Source organism: Macrosteles quadrilineatus, unplaced genomic scaffold (assembly GCF_028750875.1).
Source record: "Macrosteles quadrilineatus isolate MER2022 unplaced genomic scaffold, UCM_ALF_1.0 Scaffold_18__1_contigs__length_3160703, whole genome shotgun sequence".
Classification (NCBI taxonomy): Eukaryota; Metazoa; Arthropoda; class Insecta; order Hemiptera; family Cicadellidae; genus Macrosteles; species Macrosteles quadrilineatus.
The window spans coordinates 1,538,055-1,559,601 of record NW_026542611.1 but is presented as its reverse complement, the minus strand read 5'-3'; positions in this window follow the sequence as shown (position 1 = coordinate 1,559,601).

The following is a 21,547-nucleotide window of genomic DNA, read 5'->3' as shown; positions in this document are numbered from 1 at the left end:
CAGAAAAGACTGTCCCACCTATGATTGTATATCCCTACAAAATAATGATTGGTAATCCTTGTAACTTGAATAATGCTATTAAACATCATAGAACAGAACCAACTTGTTTAATTGAAACAGCTGTTAAGATGCATTAATTTCTTTTAAATATGAAAAATCATAAGGTTGACATGGGAAATTCCAGAGCCACTGGGGCGGAGCCCGAAAGCCCGATCAGAATAAAAACTACTTAGTTTTCCTACGTCTATAAAACAAGGTAACGCCTAGGTTTTGTATGGGTTAAATTTTGTTCTCGTATCTCTGTAATTTACAGGAAAAGAACAAAGGAAGCTTTGAACACTTCAAGAGTGCACTGTGACGTGCGTATGCTCACGGAAGAACTTATTACCGTAGTGATGACTAGGGCTCTTTTTAAATTTAGGCCTATGATCTTGTGTAACTTTGATTTTTGAACTTCTTATTTGTATGGTACTTGTCAAAATAATTTTACAATGAAATATGGGTTTGCAAGGACACGCAGCACGGTAGAAACTTGTCTCCCTTCGCTTCCTTGTAACTTCATACCAAATACTCTGGTCTTCATTCGCTATGACGATATTTTTCAAGATATTTAAGTTTTAGTTCTTAACAGCCATGGTCAAAAAAGTACTTATTTTTGTTTATTGAATTTGGGATTTTCCTTTTTACACAATTTGTAGCGTGTAATTTTAGACAGGCCCATGTCATTTTTTATATTAATCAGACTTATAGTTCCTGAGATATTTACTGGTCATTGAAGAGTTAATTACGTATTTATTGATTTAGGCCTAGAAAGTAGTTTAAACTGTAGCCTACATTCCTGTTGAACCATTTTTTCACAAGATCTCTTGGACTTAATAGGGCATTTTTTTTACTCTTAAGATTCTGTATTAACGGTTTGAACATTTTTGAGTTAAGGGTTATGTGTTCAGACTTAGCTGGTTACATTTCAACACCTTAACATTTTATTTATAATAAGAACTATTTCTATATCCTCTCATTTGTTTAAGATGAAAACATGGACCATAGCACTTAAGTTATTTTAGGATCTAAAATTGTTGTATCTATGACAAGAGACTGAGAATTAAATATTTGTTTAAAATCGAAATTAAAATGTTTGTAGCATCAGCTGATGACGTTGTCATAGCAACGCATTATGATTCAGTCTGGATTTTGTTTTTCTACAGGATTGTCGACAAAATAAATACATAAAAAATTTCATGAGTGCAGTGAGACGCGCGTCTGCTCAAGGAATAACTGAATATCGTAGTGATGACGAGAACTATTTTTAAGTTTAGGATATTTCAAGAGTGCAGTGTGACGTGCGTCTGCTCACGGAATAACTAAATACCGTAGTGATGACGAGGACTATTTTTAAGTGATATTGTAACTAATCGATATAAAAATAAAAAATGTTCTTTTAGATTATAACCAAACTTTCTCAAATGTTTGGAGCCAACACTGTTCATTGGCATTGCTCAGAGGCAGGTCACGGTAAAAGAATCCCTGATGGAATTGGAGGCTGCATCAAAAAATCTGCCGACTCACTTGTCGCTCAGGAGAAGGACATTTAAACTTTCGATAGTTTTGTTCTTGAGGTTAAGGTTGTTTGTCCTGGAATCCAGATGTGACAGAGTGAGTACGTATGAGGTATTGAATAAAAAAAGTGCTCCCTTTACCCCTCCATCTGAGAGGCCACCTCCCCTGCGAGATAACTTACGTCCTAATAGACACGAGCTTTATGAGGCCATGTCGTCAATGGTACATGATGAAAGTGACGTTGAAGATCTCTTTGACTATTCCTCGGGCAAAGGGGAGGAGTACCAGCCAGACTCTGAGGATCTGGACACGACCGACAGGGAGGAAATTTCAGGCCTGTTCGGCGTAGCTCCACTCCCAGACTCACCTCCCCCCTTATTTGACGACCCTAGGCCTATCCATGAACAGCCTAGGCCCCCTAGGCCTAATAAAAGACCATCTCAACCACTTCACCATACTGATGAGACAACTCTTCGTGAAGTAGGCACAGGCCCGCCACCCAAAGTCCCCAGGGCAGCCGCCCCTCAACTTGAAGGCCCTCAACCAGCACCTGATCCAGCTCCGCAGGGAGGACTGCCGCGGCAAGAGCTGCCGACAGAGCGCCGTGGGTGAGGGTCTATCCGCCTGAGCCGGATGTGGACGTTGATATATATATATATATATATATATATATATATGTTTTTCTATCTGTTGTATTGAGTTAACGATATTTAGTTTTAGTGTGTTCTTATTATGCTCTTCCGGTCTAACCTAGAATCTGTAGGTTGAGTCGACAATGTGATTTTGTCTGTTAGTCTCATCTCATGTGAATAAATGAATAATGAATGAATAAATGATTTTATTTCCATCAAAAATTAACAATGTACGAGCATTTGTAATATTGGAAATATAACTGACCACTTTAACAAGTTGTGTGATCAGTAGAATAAATTATAATAATCTAAAAATTAACATTAAATCAGCCTAGCTCAACATAAAAAATGACACCTGCTCTCTGTGATGTTTGACAATCCTTTTCTTAATAAAGCTAAATACTTAAACTAAAAAATTAAAGAAAACAATAATTAATTTAAATTCAAATTAAAATTACATTTAGATGAGGTATTTTCATGGACAACATCAAGCATCATGCTATTTCCAAAATTTTGTTTTTATCCCTACCCTCGCATTCCCAATCTAAATAATGAAGTGTACAACAAGGATGAGGCCAACCGATAACACTATCTACTACATTTGTAGGCGCACACACACACATTCGTTCACTCACTCACTCACTCACTCTCTCACTCACTCTTTATGTACCATGATGTCTATGTTTCTTTTATTATATGAATATTAAAGTATCAGTATTTTCAGCAAAGTGAACTATTATTTCCGTACAGTACCTTTCGCCTTATATACATATCAAATGGCGACGAAAGTGATAAAATCCACGTTGTGTAAGCCTAGTGTTGGTTTTTTAGTGGACTAGGCACATGTTAGCCTGTGTCAGTTTTTTTTCTTTCAGGTGAAATTACCAAGTTTTGTAGCCTAAAATGGGTAAAGGAGAAAACAAGTCGGGGGATGGCAGTAAAACTACCTCAAACGTGTCTCTGGTACAGCCTGGATCCTCAAGAGTGTTGGGGAATATTGGTCATTATGTGTTGGGTACTGAGCCCTTAAAAAAAAAACAGAACAGAAAAGAAAACAGAACAAAACTGAAAATTATCTGGACAGATTGGAAGCCTTCTTTGCAGTCAATGTAAGCACGGACTCTGACAAGGTAAATTCTCTTATAGTACTAATAGGTCCGGAGATGTACAAAACTCTCAAGAATTTAGTAGTACCGAGTAAACCGTTGGATAAGACCTTCGATGAACTCATTGCTGTGTTAAAGGGACATTATTCCCATGGTGAGCTGGAAGTGGCCGAACGTTACAAGTTTAACTCACGAGTTCAAGGGCCTAACGAATCGGTGAAGGATTTTATTGTGGCTCTCAAGCAGTTAGCAACTCACTGCAATTTTGGGACCTTCCTTGATCAGGCATTGAGGGATAGATTAGTTGTCGGCCTAAGGGACGAAGCACTCATACGTAGGCTTCTCTTGGAAAAAACTTTAACTTTTGATACTGCGTGTAATATCGTCCAGGAAATTGAAATTGTTCAACCTCAAACAAGTAACATTGTCAATTGTCCATCAGTGAATCGTAGTGTACCGGTTCATGGGATTTCAAGCAAACACAATACCCAGCATCAAGCACCGTCTACATTCAAAAAATTTTCTTCACAGAACAGTTCTGGTAGTAAAACGTTTAAATCTAAGGCGAATGTGAGCCAAAGTAGTAGTGCAAATAATAGCTTTAAGTCTTACGGTAATCATGGTCAATCTAATAAGAATCATAAGTGCCTTAAATGTAATAGGATGCATTCATTCAAAGATAGTTGCCCAGCTGCTACTTGGGTTTGTTTTAAATGTGGTAAAGTAGGCCATGTCTCTAGTGTTTGCCGCGCTAAGGTTAATCTAGTTGAAGCTAGGCCTATGTGTAATAATTTGTTTGAGAATACGCTTAATAAGCCAGTACATTGTGTCTCACCTCTAGTATCACGTGTGAAAGTTGATAAATCGATTGTCAATTTTGAAGTTGACAGCGGAGCGACTCTTACCTTAATTCCTCATTTTATGTACAGAAAAATGTTTTCTCATGTTCCTCTTGAGTCGTATGATTGTAAGTTAACGGTTGCTAACCAACAGCCTTTAGGCACTAAGGGTATTATGTATGTTCAGGCTACTTATCAAGGTAAAGCCTTTGAAAAATGTCCAATCGTAGTAACAGACAATACTCTCCAGAAAGCTCTATTAGGTAGAGATTGGTTAAGTTTGTTGAATCCTAACTGGAAAAGTGTATTGTTGTGTGATACTGGCTCTAGTAATCAGAATGATAGTGTTAGGCATGCTAGTACTAAGCCTAAATGTGTTGAAGTAGGTCTACAAGAAGAACCACTACTTGGTCCAAGTTGTTTGGAAGTAGGCTCAAATGAAATCTTTTTCGAAGAGTTAAGGGTTAAGTATCCTAACATATATCGCTTCTAGATTATAGATTCTAATAATGAGCCAATTAAGAAATTTAAAGTTAACATTAGTTTAAAAGAGAATGTTGTTCCTATATTTCATAAGGCATATAATGTTCCGTACGCATTACGGGAGGAAGTGAAATCTGAGCTGGAAAACCTTGAAAAATCTGGTATTATATCTAAAGTTGAGTATAGTCAATGAGCATAACCGATTGTTTGCGTGCCTCGTAAGAATGGTAAGATTAGGTTATGTGTTGACTTAAAGGTAACACTTAACAAGTGTATAAATGTAAATTCCTATCCTTTGCCTTTACCGGAGGATATTTTCAATGAGATGGTTGGTTCAACAGTTTTTTGTCAAATTGATCTCACTAATGCATACTTGCAATTAAATGTCAGTGAACAAAGAAGGCCTTTGCTTACTATCAATACTATAAACGGTTTGTATCAGTATAATAGGTTGTGTTTTGGCCTAAGTGCTGCGCCTATGATATTCCAGTCAGTCATTGAAAACGTTCTGCAGGGGATACCTAAGATTGGGGTGTTCATCGATGATATAGTAATTGGCGGAGTTGACAAGCATGAGTGTGAGCAAAATCTTCAAAAGGTTTTGGTGCGCCTAAATGATTATAATATCAAAGTGAATTTTGAGAAAAGTTGTTTCTTTGTAAACACCCTAGATTATCTTGGCTACACGCTAAGTTCTAATGGTTTACAGCCTAGTTTGTCAAAGATTGAAGCAATTAAGAATGCGCCTTGTCCTGAAAATGTGACTCAAGTAAAAGCTTTTTTAGGCATGTTGAATTATTACCATAAGTTCATTCCAATGCCTGCTGATCTGTTAGAGCCATTGTACAACTTAACTAGCAAAAATACAACTTTTAAGTGGTCTCGGGAGTGTGAGGATGCTTTCAACAAAAGTAAAACAATTTTGTCAGACAAAACTTTATTAGTACTGTTTAATCCTAAGTTGCCTGTTGTTGTCACATGTGATACTTTGCTCTGCCCTGATTCACTTCTCACTATCTTCCAGGCCGCGTTGCATTTGTTTGTTGATTTATTAATTAGTTTGTTGTTTGCAGAAATTCTTGCCTCATTCATAGCTTTTGTATTAAACTTTCTTGGCATTTTTTAAGTTCATTTTATCATTAACATTATAATTAGTCTTCAATATGTCATAAAGGTAAATGATATATTCTCTAATGTTTGCAAGTTCAGATGTAAACCAGTTTACTCTTTCGGCGTGGGAAGAGTTAGGGTAATAGGGACTGGTGTAGATGTGTTGGATGCCTAAACCCATGCAAAGGTTTTTGACTGTTACTGACTTGAAGGCGGAGACGTTGTCGGAAACTAGAAATTTTGGAGGGCCAAAGGTTGAAAAAAATTGTTTGGTTCGAACCGAAACGGTGGTTTCTGCCTTGGTATTCCTGACAGGGATCACGAGGCAGAACCTGGAAAATGAATAATGGTTGTCCGAGGTGCCAGTTCCAAGCCAGGCTGGTCAGAGTATGTTTTATCTATGTCAGAACCATCAACCATCCACATTTGGAAGCAAATCGTCCAAAAGATTCCTCACACAAAAAAAATTAAACAAAACATATGTATTTTAGGTGAAAATATGCACACATTGTGGAAAGCCTATCAAGGACAGGCTGAACAGGAAAATAGATCAGAGACCTGCTTGTCATCCGTGTTACACGTACTTGCACAATAAAAATGTAAGTAACATAGAAAAAGTTTATTTAGTCATGTAAGGTCGGTGATCGTGAGACTCATGGAAGGGGCGTAATCAAATAAAGCCATCATCAAATGGTTTAAAGTAAACCTGTACAAAATTAAGACGCGACTGTCAGATGTCTCAGATTTAGATCCTGCCAATCGCCAGTGGCTTTTACCTCTCATGGAAGGGGCGTAATCAAATAAAGCCATCATCAAATGGTTTAAAGTAAACCTGTACAAAATTAAGACGCGACTGTCAGATGTCTCAGATTTAGATCCTGCCAATCGCCAGTGGCTTTTACCTGAGTCCTGTTGGTTCCGCTTGTAATTTAATTTATCTTGAAAAAGGATTAGTCTCAAACAATTGTATTTCATGTAACCCTTGCAAGGTGAAGAGTCCCCTTGTCAAAGGAAAACTTCTCAATTTTCAACTACTCTTACAAGTTCAAAGTGTTGAATTTTTTAAACTCAGGTGAACACTATATTTTTAGCGTGACTTAAAAAATGACTTGTCACTCATACCATTCCGCTAAGCAGAAATACGAAAGGCAAAAATCTGGCATAGAATAGAAGCTAAGAAGAAATATAACAGATAAAGAATGGCAAGGTTTATTGAAACCACTGAGACATACTTTCATGATTCACAATTTCACTTATGATGGTAAACAAATCTCTTTCTCAGATGTAAAAAGACTATTTGAGATTTGTACCGATTAAAATTCAAATCAAACAGAAAACGCGCGAAAGCAAGGACCCAACAACGGCCAATCACGTGAGCGCGGAGTGATATGAACTTGTTAACGTAGTGGATGTCTTCCCAACGGTCGCTTACTTGTGGACGAGACTTCGAGCCGTGATGTTCGGAAATCTTTGAATTCTCTTTTCAATTCGCAAAAACTCACTTTTGGAAATCGTAACGTGAATATCGGCAACGAAATCAATTGTTCGATATCCGGGGTGCATTGGTATTTGAATCACGAAACAGCGTTTGCTAAATTACGAATTGAACAAACAAATCGAGTCTTTAAGTTCGACGTCGACCGGCAAAATTCGTCAAATTTGACCATTTTCGCGGAGTCATCCCCAAGTACAGTGTCGTAATTTTATATGTTTAAGTGTCGTCAATATTGTCTTCTGTGTATGTAAGTAAATGTTCTGTGTAATTTGTATTTATATTGTGTAGAACGAGTCAATCTGTCCATATTCATATTGTTTGATCATGTTTCTTGCAGGTTTCATGTCCTAGTACGTAATTTAGTCACATTGTTTCAAAGTTAGTGCCATTTACTTATTTTAAATATACTGTGATGCATTTGTAGTTATTACTAGATTAATAATTTGGGTAAACTTTCACATCAATCAAATTTATATTGTAATTTTTATATTTAACTTCAATTCATAATATCGTTATCATCTGTCTGTCCCAAAAAATTGTCACAATTTGTTCTTACTTAAATATTTGGATTTAAATCACTTCTAAAATACACATAGAGATCTCTGAGAGTATTTGATTGCGTACCAATTCAGTTTTGAATCAGAGCATTGTCCCGGTTGAAGGGTAGGTTTCAATACAGGCTATAAGGATAGGCTTCCATTAACGCCATAAAAGTCATTTTATTAACCTAAATTATAAGTAGTAGATTTGGCCCAGTTTGCCACTGAGCAATAAAGTGTGCTGTACACAGAACTACGAATAGCCCCTTTGCATATTAAAGTCAACTGGCCAGTTGTTAATAAATACACTAATTTGGGAAGCCTGATAGCCTAAAAATAGATTAAATAAATCAAACCTAGGTTCCCGAGGCTCTGCTATCAGTATCTCAGAAAACAAAAGAAGGTAAAAAAATCACAATCAATACTCTCCCCCGTTCAATAGAAGTATTAGTAGAGCAAAAACCTTGAATTATCATTGATATTTGTAACATTTGTAGATTATTTCAGTGACAATATACAAAGCTTATTCTTTCAACAATTTTTATTAATTCTCCTGTGTTGGTCTTTGTCAAGGTAATCGGCTTAACCGAACAATTACAATAAAATACAATATCAGTCAATTGTATATTATTATACAAATTATTACATATTGGTTTAATCAGTGTTTGGTATTATTATTTCAGTACTACAGAATCATTGCCATATTTTAATAGAATTTCAACAAAGAGTACATTTTGCATTCAGAGTATTGGTACACATTTTATTATATTTTAAGAAGTGTTACATTTAAGATCATTGAAGGTATTTTCAGGAGGACATATCAGACCTCTCACGGTCCATAAATCGGATTTCTGGGGTATATAATTACCAGGGCTCAATAAAACATCTTACTTCCACTGCCAGCTCTGTGATTAGTCCTCAGTTGTCTGATTAAATTAACTAAATTTCATTTTCAAACCCCACCAGTGGGCAACTTTTTATAATAATCACACCTGTATGGAATACCTAAATTGTATTACATAAAGGTGTGAGGTGATTTTACTTGATGGAATGGTCAATTAAGTAAGGAAATAAAGTAGTTATATTTCCTTAATTCATTCCGGTATGTTTTTTCCTTCGTGATGACATTATTCATGTTATTCTTAGGTTGTCGGTTACTCATCACTAAAATAAATTAATTACAATTTACTAAAAATGTCGAGGCCCCTATTTACATTGTTTTCCCCCCTTTTCGTTTATATCTTACGCCTGTGGCTTTTCGATAAGTTTCTGGTATTGCTGGAGATATGCTGATGGCAGCTGCCGCAGCAGACGATGAACCAGCACGCAACTTCCGAGTTGCCTTTCCACAACACGCCACCTACTCAGAGAACCTTCTGGGTCACTTCCCAGTCATAGGTCCGAGGCGAGTAGAAATACGGCAAAAGTTGGCAGGCTTCGGAATAACACAGCACACTTTCGGTGAATACTGTCAAAGGACTAGATTCCACAGACAGTACATGAAAGAAATTTCAGACACCATCGGAAAATGGGATACCTTCAAAGTTGAGAAAGTCAACTTCCAATCCATGACATCGGATGGCGCAACGGTTCAGGCCATAATTTCACGACCGATTCATGATGAACAAGCACCAAACTGGCAGAAAAGATCAGTACAGAACACATCTGCCGATAACGAGACCACAGCCATGATGGGTGCAGCCTTTGTCTTCCGATTCCAGCTGTTCAAAGCAGCAAATAACGGAGCGACGAGACTCATCCGGAATAGCAATTGGTGTTGCGTCACATCTGCAGTACCAGCCGTACCATACGACCTGCCTGAAGATTGGGTGCTAAACAGGAATGACAGACGACATCTACCAGATGTACTGGAATGTGAAAGATTCCGCGCCATAGCAATGGACACGGGAATAGCAACATAAGACGCCATTCGAAGAATGGTCAAAACCAGTAGGTAGAATCTCAACAGCGACAACAGCCACAGTGAGGCAAGACGGTTTCACGCCCGTCTACTGATAATCCGAAAGGAGTCATCTGAGTGAACAAAATATTAAACTTTTTCTTTTTCAAAACAGCGAAAAGTCACAGACGTAAGCTAAACTTATCGAAAAGCCACAGGCGTAAGATATAAACGAAAAGGGGGGAAAACAATGTAAATAGGGGCCTCGACATTTTTAGTAAATTGTAATTAATTTATTTTAGTGATGAGTAACCGACAACCTAAGAATAACATTATATTTCCTTACAAAAGAAATAGGAAATATTCTTTTTATTTTTCTTTACAGATTAAAACTAAGAGTTGTGCCCATTAGTTAAGACCGGCTCACATCTTGCCGAACAACTTCCAAAATGTTTCTCTTGCAGCAGGAGCGTTAACTCACACGACGTCAGCTGCATTGAATACAGCAATTTATAGAGGACAAATTCAATTAAACGGCGCAAAATATACGGTCGAATTTTTTAGCTAGATCAACTCTCTTTTTGATGCTGAGAACAGCCAGACGATATTTCCGAAAACCCTGACAAATTTTTTTAAGTCCAACTAATAGTCACGTTTTAAACATTTATACAGAAGCCATTTGTTTACAAACCTAAAAAAGAGAATGCGTTACATCCATAATCACAATTCGTGCATTCCTCCAGCTTATGGAAAGCGAAAAGTCAAATTACATTCTCACTTCTAGACTTTACCAAGATCCCCTAGAAAATCGTTTTTCGTCTATAAGACAAAGAGTACGATTAAACAGAAACCCCACGGTCAAAATCATCTGCTCACCACTAAAAAGACTAACCCCTCAGCAGATTTTGGACCCACCTAAAACCACTTCGTATGAACCAGACTTTGACAAATTACTACATATCAATGAACCCGCAAGTGAAGAACACATTTCCACTTTAATACCAGAGATGTTGAAGGCAACTCTATTACTTCTACAACTGATTCAATGTCAAGTGACGAACCATCTTTGGTTGACAAATCCGTGGATACGCGAGGCTGTGACGCTGGGGCAATGCTCCCAAGTTTATTTTTTAGGGCAACTAAAAGTACAATAAGTCCAAGTGTTAAGGATTGTTTCCTGATCAGTGCAACACCGGTAGTCCACGAGTCACGAAGAACTTTTAATAGTAAACAACTCTTAAGTGCATTTTGACGCTTTTACTAAAAGTAATTTTGTCCAAACAATGTAAGTGGGTATCAAGCAATTTGAAACAGTGTTCCACTGAAAGCTGTAACATGTTTTATTTTTCATGTTAGATATTTAGATTTAATTGTAAACGTTTTGGTACTATTACTGAATTTAATAAATATTTGAACCCTTAACTACGTGTTACCCCCTAAGTGTTTATTACTGCCAAAAAGTTACGATGGCCATAACCCTTAACCAGGACCTATGTTCGAGTAAAATATAAGTAAATTTGGGTTGTATTGTGTTAACAACACCTAAAAACGCCTGATGAATTGTTAAAGAACAAGTCTTGTGGGAGTCCTAAAACTTTTGTGGGGCTTGCAAAAATAAAAGGATAACTATAATATATGTCAATGAAAATTATCCTGTCAGTTATTAAGAGTGGTGGGACGAAAAGGCATAAGTCGAGGTTAAAGGAAAGAAAGCAGATGTAAAAACTGTAAAAGTAGACATAACTAGAAAACGGTAACAATATTCAACGCAATAATCTCTTACAGTTTGCTTGTTAGCTAGTTTTTCGCCAATTATAGTCATATATTATGATAAACTATCGTTTGCGTGTTATTGTTCTTTTATTTTGGCCGTTTTATTCCAGTTTTATAAAAATAACGGTTGAATGGGGTACTTCCAGTGACAGGCGGTGGTATACCATTTTCACAATCTTGTTTGGATTCATCTTCTTTATAAAGGCCTACTAAATGTTGCTCAGCAGACGTTAGACTCTTAATAATATTATTTCACTGTATATATTGTATTATACTTTTAAACAATAACTCAATGTTAATACAGTATATCAATGGTAATTTTTTCGGTTACCTGAAAATAAAGGGGAATGAATACACCTCACCAGGAATTTGAGTGAAAGTGGCACTTTTCACACTGCTTAGGAAAACTTAATAGGAAACAGTTCGATAATGGATTTTCAAAATTTCATGATTCAATGATTGATGGGGAACAGATAAATGATCATGCTAATTCAGGGGTTAATTTTACAATAATTATAACGGCCATTTCCGTATAGTGCTGGAAGCAGCTATTGATGCAAGCTACAAATCCATATATGACAATGCCGGCGGCTAAGGAAGACTATTATATTGAATTTCAAAAGAATATCAGAAGGTGAAGTTTTGAAGTATATGATATAGTGCTATATGATAAGTAGTGCGGAATGCTTTGTATATTTCAGAACTACCAGCATTACTTGGGGGAACTGATCCAGTCCCATAAACCTATTGTAGCTGATAATGCATTTCCCTTATAAACACATTTTTGAAACCTTATCCCTTATGCCGGGACTACTCTCGCAGCTCCAGGCAGAAAATATATAATTACAGAATATTAAGAGGTCGGCGGATAATAGAACATGTTTTGGGGGCTCTACGTGCTCTTTTTGGAGTAAAAATGTCAAACACCTGGTTTAAATTACAGTTTATTGGAAAGGTTAAAAATAAAGCAGATAGCATGTCAGAAATGTATGGGCATGTGTTGTATTGTTTGACGATGGTCTGGAATATTCAACAATGTTCGATTTCATCAAAGGTTATGAAGACATGGATGGGTACATTTGGTACGAAAAACACTATAGCAAAGCAAGCCACTGTATTTAGTGTAAGATGGTTGTATTGCCAGTGGAAACTGCCCATTGAATATGTTGTGGTAAGAAAGGGGTTGAGCGGTCGACAAAGCAAGTCCGTATTAGAACTTTGTCTTACAAAATCCAAATATGTAGAACTGTCGATAAAAGCGATTGTATTTGACCAACCATCCACTAATGTAAATACCTAAAAAAACACTAAGACCTGACCAAAACTATCTGTTAGCAGGACTTAAAATTGTACAATACTTGACACGAGGTCATTAGGTTCGTTTGAGTTAGGGGTTTTTTCTGGAAAACAAATCAATTTCAGAGGGTAAACTGACTTATTGTTAATTATGTATATTTGTGTGAGAGTAGCTAGTCAATTTAAATATTATACAACTAACTAGTTTAAAATAAAATAGGCCTATGTTATAATTTTGATTAATATTCTTTAGGAAAATGAGGGGGTAACTCCCCCCTGGCCACCCCTAAACGCCGCCTCTGGGACAAACGCTACTAAATGAAACATAGTACCTAGTAGTTTTAATTTTCCTTATAAATTTCCTCTTTAATATCATACTTGTTAACACTAAGTAAATTTAAAATATACAATCGATATATATATATTTAATTCTAGTTCTGTTTTAAATACTCATAAACATGTTTTCTAGTCCAATAACTAATTAAAAATCTACGATCTTTTCAAGAAGAGGACAAAAATTAGCCCGCTTCAAGTATTTATGGAAATTTACAAAAAGCGCCCCTACCCAAATAGCATAGCAATAACCCCATGTTCCATGAACTTATGAAGCTAAATTTAAAATAAACAATCGATATACTTTAATATATATTTTTATATTTTTTATATTTTTATATTTTTTATATTTTTTATATTTTTTATATTTTTAAATTTTTATATTTTTATATATATTTTAATTCTAGTTCTGTTTTAAATACTCATTAACATGTTTTCTAGTCCCAGAAACGCAGTAAGCTGTGGATGAAAATGCCCCGCCTCCTCCAGTGGCAAATGTGGCAGTACTCGGAAACCTTCACCCAAAGTTCAATCAGAACAAGATCTCCGATCTTTGCAAGAAGAAGACAAAAATTAGCCCGCTTCAAGTATTTATGGAAATTTACAATAAGCGCCCCTACCCAAATAGCATAGCAACTTTGCAAGCCTCCTACATTTTCAAAATTTTGCTAAATTGGGGAAGTAGAGAGATTAGTGATCAGTCAGTCAGTGAGGGCTTGCCTTTCATAGGTTAAACAAACATGATCAATCTTCCTATGGGTTATTTTATAGGATAAGCAACCCTAATCAATCTTTCTTTTTGCAGGCTAAGAAGAGAGCACGCAAAGAGTCAGTTCATATCAGAAACATATACTCAGAAGAAATGGACTATTTGCTCAACAGATGGTATGGACAGAAATGCCTTCAACGTCCTCACTCAAACATGTCAATGCAAATGTACAGGAGTGTTGCACGAGGAAATTAAAAAGAGCCGGAACACCGTGATGAATTGTACTGGGCGAGGGAAGTCTAAAATGAACGATGGGACCTATTTGCGTAAATTTACACAATTAACTATGACTTTTAAGGCAGGATTGATGAAAACAATGTACACACCGTTAGTTTTGCCTTCTTACGGAACCAAAAAAGGAACTAACGCCTGGATGTTATACCTGGTTATACATTAAATACCATGTTGGAAATTAGAAGGAAAAAAACATCGATTACGAAGCTGCATCAATATCAGCGCTGCGAAAAGTTTTTCCACAGCAGAAATAAACTGTTGATTTTTTCCATGTGAAGAAGTGCCTGTGGAGAAAAGTCCAGGAGATTTATCTAACCAATTAATACAGGGTAGACTAGGATGTGCTAACTCACATTAGGATGTGTGCGTCACTGGCCTTATTAAACCTGAAGATGTCGAAGAAGGATTCGTAACTATTCAAGCCACGGCTCCAGCGAATTTCAACATCACCATTTTTGTTTTTTACTTTGTCGACCAAAGGGAAAACTCTGCAGTTCCAGTTGGGATGTGGTTTTGCTACTGTTATATATACCGTTATATTTATGTATGTATCATATGCGTCTTAATTATTCATGTTTTATTTTATGTTTTATTACTCTAAGTCAACTATGTTGGAGTACTCAACATCCGAACTGTAAATCATACGATGTGACGTAACTCTGTCTAATAAAACCTATTGGTGGAACCTGATCACGCCACTTCCTTTAGCCGACCGTATGCCAGCTCTTGTCGTTGAAGCAGATGTAGAAGAAGATGTGTAGGCCAAAAGAAACATGGCATTCTTCAAACAACAATTGGCCTCTGATGACAGGGTAGAGACCGAGAGGCTGAATGTGGGGCAACATGGCAATGTGCCAACATGGCAACATGGCATGTGGGGCCTTTTGGCAAGAAAAACGAATAAATCGGCTGACAGCCTCAAAATTTGGCATCGTCGCTAAACGATTGCAACACACATCCTGCCACAACTTGGTTAAAGGAATTCTTTACCCACGAGACCTCAAATCACAGGCAGTTTTGTACGGCAGAGCCAACGAGGAAACTGCCGTAAAACAGTATGAAATGTTGACCGTGTGTCGGCTCTTCTCTGTCTCATTCTCATACCCGCCTTGAACTCGTCATTACTTCCACCATGTTTGTGACTTAAATGCGTGTTTTTATTTATAGTATTAGTACCCGTTCTGTAACAATGTGCGTACATTACGTAGATAAACGAAAGCTACGAGAGAAGACACCACACTACTAACGCCATCGAGGGATTGCATAGCAAGATAAACAGCATCCTTCTCAACCTTAACCCGAGAGTTAAAAATATTATAAATTGTTTGAAAAAGGAAGCAGAAGTTGGTGACAATATGTTCATGAGAGTGGAACTGGCGCGGAAGGCAAAAAGGAAAAAGGACATAACTGTGGTCGAATGGATCAAAGAATTACAGAAAAATACGCAGACACTGGAGACATAGTTTCATGTTTGAAAGCGATGACATACCTCCAACGAGGATGAATACTACTTTTAGCTATGTACAAGTTTGTTAAACCTAGCATAACAGACTTATGTAAATAATTTTAACTAAGAAACTTTAAATAGAAATAAAACTGAGAAAGCCGAAGAGCCGCTTTATACATATCCAGACTTGGTTTGTGTCCTAAGTCAAATCCGTCTCGTAATGTATGAACTGCTGTAACTTCTATATACTGTATATTTATCTACATAGTAATTTCAAAGCTAGGTATTTAATTTTTTTTTTTTAGCTATGCATCTGCTCACGGTATAACCGAATACCGTAGTGATGACGAGGACTATTTTTAAGTGATAGTGTAACTAATCGATATCGAAATAAAAAATGTTCTTTTAGATTACAACCAAACTTGGGAGGAGGGAACAAGAGGACACACTACCAGAAGTGGTGGAGAAAGAAACGGGAGAGAAAGAAGTAGGGGGGGGGGGGGGGGGAAATAAAAATAGAGGAAGGAGAAGTTGTAGATGGGAAGGAGATAAACAATTAGGCAACACTCAATGGTAGCTTATTATAAGCAACAAGTTAGTTTAATTTTTTAAGTGTTGTTAGTTATATTGTTTTGTTTTTAAAAAGTGTATTGTAATTTTTTCAAGTTTTTTAAGTTTCTATTTTATATTTTAGGTTATAAGTATTTTTATTATTTCATATTTAAAAAAATATTATAGTTTTTATTATTTCATATTTAAATAAAATTCATTATAATTCAAGAGAATAACATTGATCACCACAGTCCATATTACAATAATCAGCAATAACATTGCATACTACTCTCATGCCTGCTCAAACCCCCTCAGCTCCTGGACTATTTAGTATTATCTAGTGTTATGTAGCACTGGTTTTTAAAATATCATTTTTACAAATGAATCTTGATTCAGTAAACCGGGCGGCGTACAAAATGTTCATTGCAAAGGAGGCAGCAAAAACTAGGGGGAGGCCGCCTCAAGTGTGGAGGCAAGTGTTCTATGGGCTCAAGTTGGCCTCATTGTAACTATGCTTGGTAAGTTAAATGTAAAAAAATTAAACCTCCCGACTTATAAAGCAAACATTCAATAATATAACATAACTGAAGGTCTAAAAATGAACGGAACCTTTGTTAACAGTACACGCCACAAATCTATCAATTTAGGTTTAAAAATACAGATTTGTTTCAAAACTTAATTTACACACTGCATGAAATTATAGCCACAAATCTATCAATTTAGGTTTAAAAATACAGATTTGTTTCAAAACTTAATTTACACACTGCATGAAATTATATATTTTGTAACATTTTATAATTTCTATCTCTAAATTTTTTACGTATTTTTTTTATAGAACAATACGAATTCAAAGAAAGTATGGTCATAACCATATTGAAAAATTTCCGTGCAAGGGGAAAGCAGACACCCAGATTCAGGCCTTATGAGGAAAGGGAACCAAGAGGAAGAGGATTTAGGGGAAGAGGTCAACCTCAGGGTCGTGGCAGCGTTGATGGAGACAGAGGGAGGAGGGAACAAGAGGACACACCCACCAGAAGTGGTGGAGAAAGAAACGGAAGAAGAGAAAGAAGAAGGGGGGGAAATAGTAATAGAGGAAGGAGAAGTTGTAGATGGGAAGGAGGTAAACAATTAGGCTACACTCAATGGTAGCCTATTATAAGTAACAAGTAACACTTACTACCTCAAATGTAAACAAACAACATTCAACAATGACACAGCTTGAACTAAATAACTCACTGTTACAACAACTATAGAGCACTTTTTCCACTACCAACTAGAATGCCGCCATCTTCTTTTTATGATGTGATTTTTGATGTGAACTTCTGAGCTTAGAAAAGTTCATCCTTGCATGCCGCAGGAAAGGTTTCCCTTTGCACCAAAGACAACATTTGTGATAGTGTGGAAAAGATTCTGAAAAAAGCAAATCGTGGAAATGTGTTTCCAAATGGGCGTCCAGGCCTTACGTGGTTTAGAGCTTATATAAAGCAACATCCGACGTTGACGGGGAAAGAAGCTGAGTTTCTTACAAAGTCAAGAGCCAATGGATTAGAAGAGGGTGTAAGGAAGTGGTATTGTGAAATTCTGGAATCGGTACTTAAAACAAGAAAAACTAGAAACTGTATTGAACGATGCAGAACGAGTTTTTATTGGGGACGAGACAGGATTCCGACTATGTCCGAAAACTGGGAAAGTCATCTTTGAAAGAGGAGAAATACTTATATGCAAGTATCAAATAATGGTCCCCAAGGTCCCCAGGGCAGCCGGCCCTGAAGTTGAAGGCCCTCAACCAGCACCTGATCCAGCTCCCCAGGGAGGACTGCCGCGGCAAGAGCTGCCGACAGAAGCGCCGTGGGTGAGGGTCTATCCGCCTGAGCCGGCAGTGGACGTAAGTTCCAAATTTACAGTCAATAATCCTGGACCTACTTGTGAAGTATCAGAAAACCCCTTGCACTACTTCTTTCTTTTTTTCACTGGGGCTATGTGGGACATGTTTGTCAATGAGACAAACTTGTATGCCCATAGGAAAATCAACCAACTACGAAGAACTGGATTGTTGTCCCACAATCCCGTTTTCACAGATGGGTGGACGTCACAGTGGATAATTGGTCTAAATGGTGTACTTGAAGGTAAATTAAATTCGTCTTCAGATTGTGGTATTAAAACATTTGCAAATTGATTAACAACAGGTACCAAATCCATTAGATTTTTATTTTCATTTAAAACTTCACCTATTTTATCTTCTACTTTACCAATTGCAGATGTTATTCGTTCATATGCTTTTTGTTTAATTGTTTCGTAATTTTGATCAATTTTAATTTGATTTTGAAATTCTTTTATCAATCTTTTTTTCAATTTCATCTAGTTTTTTAGCTTTATCGACATTAAGTTCTCCAGTTATTAAGGAAAATAAATATGTTAACACAAACATAAATTATGCTAACATAAACCTTTTTTTATGAGCTTGGTTTTATGGAGCTGAAATATTAGACTGAATAAATGAAAATATGTAACATGAAACTAGTAATGTAAACTTGATTTTTATGTGTTAAATGAATGATATTGTAATACTTAAGAATGGCATCCGACGCGACCGAACGTTGGTGCCTTAATGGCCTTCCTGTGCCACACACAACCCCGAAGCCCAGGGTGGGGACGACGGGGGTAGGTTAGTTTAAATATACAATTGGTTAGGATTTTGATCTTTAAATGAATCTGTATTCTTTGAATTGTACCTTAACAAGTTAACTGTGAATTACATGTAATATATTAACGTTCCAATCAATTATTGTACAATGATAAACCTACTACTTAACCGATGATGTATCTTTTACCGTTTTCTAAATATCAGCGTTTTTACGCATAGCGCACCCCGCCATGTTTGACCGCTCCCCCCACCTTGTCGACCACTTCTGAAATAAGCGACATACGTAATATTGATCACCACGGTCTATATTACAATAATCAGCAATTACATTGCATACTACTCTCATGCCTGCTCAAACCCCCTCAGCTCCTGGACTATTTAGTATTATCTAGTGTCATGTAGCACTGGTTTTTAAAATATTATTTTTACAGATGAATCTTGATTCAGTAAACCGAGCTGCCTATAAGATGTTTATTGCGAAGGAGGCAGCAAAGACAAGGGGGGAGGCCGCCTCAAGTGTGGCGGCAAGTGTTCTATGGGCTCAAGTTGGCTTCATTGTATCTATGCTTGGTAAGCGTTGATGGGGACAGAGGGAGGAGGGAACAAGAGGACACACTACCAGAAGTGGTGGAGGAAGAAACGGAAGAACAGAAAGAAGCAGGGGGGGAAATAGTAATAGAGGAAGGAGAAGTTGTAGACGGTAAGGAGGTAAACAATTAGGCTACACTCAATGGTAGCTTATTATAAGTAACAAGTTAGTTTAATTTTTTAAGTGTTGTTAGTTATATTGTTTTGTTTTTAAAAAGTGTATTGTAATTTTTTCAAGTTTTTTAAGTTTCTATTTTATTTTTTAGGTTATTAGTATTTTTATTATTTCATATTAAAAAAAATATTATAGTTTTATTATTTCATATTTTTAAACAAATTCATTATAATTCAAGAGAATAACTTTGATCACCACAGTTTATATTACAAAAATCAGCAGTAACATTACATACTACTCTCATGCCTGCTCAAACCCCCTCAGCTCCTGGACTATTTAGTATTATCTAGTGTTATGTAGCACTGGTTTTTAAAATATCATTTTTACAAATGAATCTTGACTCAGTAAACCGGGCGGCGTACAAAATGTTCATTGCAAAGGAGGCAGCAAAAACTAGGGGGAGGCCGCCTCAAGTGTGGAGGCAAGTGTTCTATGGGCTCAAGTTGGCCTCATTGTAACTATGCTTGGTAAGTTAAATGTAAAAAAATTAAACCTCCCGACTTATAAAGCAAACATTCAATAATATAACATAACTGAAGGTCTAAAAATGAACGGAACCTTTGTTAACAGTACACGCCACAAATCTATCAATTTAGGTTTAAAAATACAGATTTGTTTCAAAACTTAATTTACACACTGCATGAAATTATAGCCACAAATCTATCAATTTAGGTTTAAAAATACAGATTTGTTTCAAAACTTAATTTACACACTGCATGAAATTATATATTTTGTAACATTTTATAATTTCTATCTCTAAATTTTTTACGTATTTTTTTTATAGAACAATACGAATTCAAAGAAAGTATGGTCATAACCATATTGAAAAATTTCCGTGCAAGGGGAAAGCAGACACCCAGATTCAGGCCTTATGAGGAAAGGGAACCAAGAGGAAGAGGATTTAGGGGAAGAGGTCAACCTCAGGGTCGTGGCAGCGTTGATGGAGACAGAGGGAGGAGGGAACAAGAGGACACACCCACCAGAAGTGGTGGAGAAAGAAACGGAAGAAGAGAAAGAAGCAGGGGGGGAAATAGTAATAGAGGAAGGAGAAGTTGTAGATGGGAAGGAGGTAAACAATTAGGCTACACTCAATGGTAGCCTATTATAAGTAACAAGTAACACTTACTACCTCAAATGTAAACAAACAACATTCAACAATGACACAGCTTGAACTAAATAAACTCACTGTTACAACAAAGTTGTATAGTTCTATAGAGCACTTTTTCCACTACCAACTAGAATGCCGCCATCTTCTTTTTATGATGTGATTTTTGATGTGAACTTCTGAGCTTAGAAAAGTTCATCCTTGCATGCCGCAGGAAAGGTTTCCCTTTGCACCAAAGACAACATTTGTGATAGTGTGGAAAAGATTCTGAAAAAAGCAAATCGTGGAAATGTGTTTCCAAATGGGCGTCCAGGCCTTACGTGGTTTAGAGCTTATATAAAGCAACATCCGACGTTGACGGGGAAAGAAGCTGAGTTTCTTACAAAGTCAAGAGCCAATGGATTAGAAGAGGGTGTAAGGAAGTGGTATTGTGAAATTCTGGAATCGGTACTTAAAACAAGAAAAACTAGAAACTGTATTGAACGATGCAGAACGAGTTTTTATTGGGGACGAGACAGGATTCCGACTATGTCCGAAAACTGGGAAAGTCATCTTTGAAAGAGGAGAAATACTTATATGCAAGTATCAAATAATGGTCCCCAAGGTCCCCAGGGCAGCCGGCCCTGAAGTTGAAGGCCCTCAACCAGCACCTGATCCAGCTCCCCAGGGAGGACTGCCGCGGCAAGAGCTGCCGACAGAAGCGCCGTGGGTGAGGGTCTATCCGCCTGAGCCGGCAGTGGACGTAAGTTCCAAATTTACAGTCAATAATCCTGGACCTACTTGTGAAGTATCAGAAAACCCCTTGCACTACTTCTTTCTTTTTTTCACTGGGGCTATGTGGGACATGTTTGTCAATGAGACAAACTTGTATGCCCATAGGAAAATCAACCAACTACGAAGAACTGGATTGTTGTCCCACAATCCCGTTTTCACAGATGGGTGGACGTCACAGTGGATAATTGGTCTAAAT